This window comes from Gekko japonicus, unplaced genomic scaffold (assembly GCF_001447785.1).
Source record: "Gekko japonicus isolate JY-2015 unplaced genomic scaffold, Gekko_japonicus_V1.1 scaffold1442, whole genome shotgun sequence".
NCBI classification, from domain to species: domain Eukaryota; kingdom Metazoa; phylum Chordata; class Lepidosauria; order Squamata; family Gekkonidae; genus Gekko; species Gekko japonicus.
In genome coordinates this window covers 171460-176504 of record NW_015163646.1, presented here as the reverse complement: position 1 = coordinate 176504, position 5045 = coordinate 171460, and positions in this window count along the sequence as shown.

Genomic DNA, 5045 nt, shown 5'->3' with positions numbered 1-5045 from the left:
TGGAGTCCGTGTGGGGAAGCTCAGTGCGATCTCAGAGGCTGGCGGGTGGCCATATCGAATAGGGATTTGGGGAGGCCTCAGCACCCTCTTTGCCCTTCCCTGCGACGAAGAAGGCAGAGCAAGCCAATCCAGACCTGCATACGGGGGCCTTTGGTGCACAGTCAGATCGCACTGCTCTCCCCGTGGCCGCCGCCCGCGGGGGTCTCTCCTCAAAAACAAGGTTTCTACACACACATATTAAAAATAGGGTTTCTGGCATGGCTGTTTGAGGGGCGGGGCCCCAAAACGCCCCACTGTGGCTACGGGCCTGGATTGCAGAGGAGGTTTTTTTGGGGGGGGGGGTGTTATTTTCCCCATCTGTGTCTCATCCCCTCATCTCCGTGTCTTTCCCTGCCCACACAGGATCTCCACAGGTTTGTGTAGAAGCTTCTGGAAGCCATTGTAGTTGGAGGCACACTGTTTTGTCCTTCAACCCCCCCCCAAAAAAAAACCCCCCACAGTTGCTCAGGGTGGGGGGAGAGGTTCTCTCTGGAGTTCCCACTTCCCCTCCCTCATAAAGTTCCTTCTGATTTGTCTGTGTGACCATCGAGGCCAGCTGTCTTTCCCAACTTTCAATATCAGCGGCTCAGTTTGAGGGGGGGAGACCGTCCCGGCCCCCTCCCCAGTCAGTTCAGATCTGTTGCCTCTCATTCACACGCCTCCTCGGCACTGCCTTGCAGAAAAGCCCCCCCCCCCATTTTTGGCTGGGCAAAATAAAACAGTTGCCACCGCTGCCCAAAAGTGCTCAGGGTTGGTCTGATCTGTCCGTTTCAAACACGCATTAAAAAGTCAGTCTGGGAAGACAGTTTTGAAGGGCGAATGCAAATGGCAGTCGAGAAGAGGGGAGGGAAGGGGGGGGGAGGGAAACGCCTCTTCTAAAGTGCTTCTGTCCCTGTTTGTCATATAAATCCTGGCAAAAAACTGACCTTTTTAGTAAATGGGGGAGGCAAGTTTTCAGGAGACTAAAGGTTGTGGCCCCAGTCGAGGGACGCCTGAGGGTGGGGTTTTGGCTACCTAATTATTATAGATTTGGGGGGGGGGCTTGATTTATCTGCCGCTTCTCCCCCATGTCCAGTTTTGCACTGACCACCAGGCAGGGATACCTCCCTCCTGCAGATTCCACAACTGCAGTTGTGGAGTTTGTCATCCAGAGCACATTTGGGATGACTCTCTGCCGTTTAACTAAAAAAAAGGGGGGGGGAGCCAATTCCCAGTCCTCTTTGCTACAGGTGGCGTTTTAGCGTCTTGCATAAAATATGCAAAAAGGGACAGTGGCTCTACAAGGCCCTCTTGGTGTCCTAAAAAGCAGAGGGAAAGATGTTGTTTTTTCAATTGTTTTGGAAGCCCTTTGGGGCAGGGCATTTCCGGGCGCTTCTGGGGCTCCGTTAAAGTCCCTAAGACGAGGGTCCCCGACGTGGTGCCCGGGGGCACCATGGTGCTGACCAACATCTTTCCCTGGCGCCCTCCCAAGTGTTTTTAGAAAGCAGGTGGGCTCCTGCAGATCTGATTGGCCGCGTAGATCCAAATAGCATTTCAGTGACAGCTGCCGCAACAGTGTTTTGGTTTCACTCTCTCCCGGACTTCTCTTTCCAAACGTATTTTTGAAATTTACTCCTCTTGCCCCCCCTGAGCTTGGACTTCCTCCGTGCAATGGCGGCTTCACCTCTCAGTGACCATTTGGTGGCCCACCCCCTCCGCAGTGGCCGTGTAGCGATTGTGCCCACCATCCTGTGTCACAACCGCAAAGGCGCCTGCGTGGGTTCGAAATGGTCGGGGGGGTGGGGGAGCTGCAGAACATCTCCGTCGCTATAGCTCCGTCGGGGCCCTGTGGCATTGCTGGCTTGTGGGCTTCAAACTCAGGAAATGACGGTGCTTTCAGTCAAAACTACCCCCTCCCTGCAACACTTTCCTACGCTAATCTCTCCGAATGGTTTGTTTTTATGGTGGCCTAAATAAGATATATGCAATCTCCCTTCCTGCTTTCTCGGGGAACTGGAGGGTGGAGGAAACCTGATTCCCCCCCCCCCCTTTGGACATTTTGACCCTCCGCCCCTTTCTCTCTCTCCTCCCCCTTTTGGTCAGGAAGAATATCATTATGTAATAGCTACTTTTTAAACTAAATTATTACGCATTTTGTTCTACTGATTGTATGTATTTTTTTAAATGGAACCTCCCCTTACGCCCACCCGGCACTTTCTAACCACCATCTTTTGGTCTTCTTTGTCTTGGTGTTGTCCCCCCCCCCCTTTAAGCATATTTATAATTAATTGAAAATTGTATATATGTAAAGGGGGAGAGTATTTTCTTCTTCCCCCCCTCGTCTGTTCTGGGTTTGTTGAAGATGTGCCTTTTAACTAATGATCCCTGACTTTTCTACTTTGCATCGGAAGGATTTAAAATGTTGGCATTTTTTTTTTTTTTTGGCTCAGTAAAAATGGAAAAGAAATGAGGCGTGAAGAGGCTGGTTGGTGCCTGCCTGAGCTAAGTCTTTGAACGTTAGGGACGTGGCGAGTTCCGATCTGGGCTCTCGGGCCCTGTGGCCGGAGATCAGAGGTTCCTCTGTGAAAAGACTGCCCTGAGTTGCGGCTTCCGCCATGTTTCTGTTGTACATATTAGATTCCATGTCAAAAATGAAGTCAAATGAGGAGGAAGATCTATGTTTTATTTTAATTAACAAAAAAAACAATTGGTCCAAATAATCCATCCAAAATTGACTACTTTCTTCTCAGCATATTCAGGAAATATGCTTCAATTAACAGGAAAACAATTAGACCAAATAGTCCATCCAAAATTGACAACTTTCTTCTTTTTCTTCATCTTCTTCTTGAACATATCAGGAAATACACGATATTTTATACATGGACTGACATCATCAAGAAAACAATATTCAAACAGCATAATTGGTTACAAAAGACAGTGGTAATTTGAGTAATAATCTTCTGATTGGCCAGATATAAAGAAACATATATCTACGTCAAACTAAGTGTTTACTTAACCTAACCTAATGATAATGGGCAAGGATTCTTCATATCCCAAACAAAAGTATTCATTCCTGATACGAGACTAAAATCTTATCTGACCCAGACATTGAAACGTTTGCCCTAAGAACTACAGAATCATGAACTTTGTACCTATTATGTTGTCTGCTAACAATATCAGACCTACAAGAGGAAAGACTTCTATATAACAGGCCTTTCTATCATCCTAATAAAATATTACTTAAAGAATAAATCTATAAAAACCAGAGAAATATGAATAATCAAAAAAGGGGGAAATCTTTATAGTCTCATCTCTACTACATTTCCAAAGCACCTGCTTTGCAGGTGTACCTCGCAGGGTGGTTGTGAGGATAAAGGTGGGAGCCTAAATGAGGTAAATTAAGGCAGGAAGGCCTCAAGTCCAATCTTTCGCCCTGCCAGCTCAGGGGGCAGGGAAGGATCTCTGTCTGAATGAGGTGGCAGAGATCTGCTGCCAGTCAGATTGGTCAACATCGCTTAATAGACAGCAACAAGAATTTCAGGGTCGAAGCTTTTGCATACAGTGCTCTCTTTGTGAGACACAAACCTCCCCGGTCTTCTGAGAAAAAGAGCTCTGAATGTCGAACGCTCATGCCCCGAAATACTTGTCGGGTCTCTGAGACGCTCCTGGATTCGAATCTGGCTGTCCTATCTCTAGGCTCCTACGTCTCTTACTCTGCCACCCACCCACCCCTTCTGGTGTGGACATTTCAAACCACAGGGTCCAGAATTATTCTATTCATGTATTTAGCAGCAGGAGCTTGAGGCAGCTCACACAATTAATAGCATCCATGAACATCAAAGACCATAAAACCAAAATTTAAACCCCGAATTAGAACTGCTTTAATTCAATGTAGTCCAAAATGAAATGGTCTTCAGCTGTCTCCTGAAGATTGAAGGTGAGGGGATGTGGAGGAAAAAACAGGGAGCTCTCTCGGAGGCTCAGAAAAAGCACCTTTGTTCTTAGTCTAGCAAAGAACGAAAGAAAGACAAGCTGTCATCGGGAGGGACAGGCTGGGAGACAGATTTCCCAGAAGTTCCTAGCTGGGCAGAATTCCAAAGCCGTCTGTACTGAGATACATGCAGGAGTCTCCGTCCTTGAGAACCAGTAGAAGCAAGCTGTTTTCTCTCCCCAGCCCGTGTTTGCAGCTGCAGCTATGAATCACTATAAGGCGTACATTCAGGTGGGAAGCCGTGTTGGGAGTGAAACATCAGAACAAAGTTTGAGTCCAGTGGCATCTTTAGGACAAACAAAATTTAATTCTGGGTGTACGCTTTCGTGTGCATACACACTTCGAGCCAGTTTGTTGTCGTGGTTAAGTGTGCGGACTCTGATCTGGGAGAACCGGGTTTGATTCCCCACTCCTCCACTCGTAGCTGCTGGGTGACCTTGGGCAAGCCGTAGTTCTGATAAGAGCTGTTCTTGAAAAAAAGAGCAGTTTCTGTCAAGAGCTCTCTCAGCCCCGCCTACCTCACAAGGTGTCTGTTGTGGGGAGGGGAAGGGAAAAGAGTTTGTAAGCCACTCTGAGACACCTTTGGGTAGTGAAGGGCGGGGTATAAATCCAATCTCCTCTTCGTCGGATAAGGCACACAGCATTCTTTAACAAAGCGGCCTATTTAGTACAGACAACGGAACACTTTTTCAGTGATTCTGCAGAGGCCAGTTGCACCCTTCTGGGGAGGCTGTTCCATAAGCACAGGGCGGCCAATGAAGAGGCCCCCTCTCCTGTACCCACAGAAGAAGCATCTTTGATTGATGGGACAGTCAAGAAGGTCTCTCCCTGGGATCTTAGATTCCTGGGCAGGAACATAGAACCTTGTCGTAAAGTCAATTGATGGCGAAGGTTGCCGTGAACCTGAATTCTGCACCCATTGCTCATCTTCTGGGCTCTGCAGCTATTCAATTCATCTCAGGCCCCCGAAGGGCGGCTGTTGCTCTGAGTCGTCGTCCCCTGTCGTCCTGTTCTCTCCCTCCCCGCCGCGCCACTG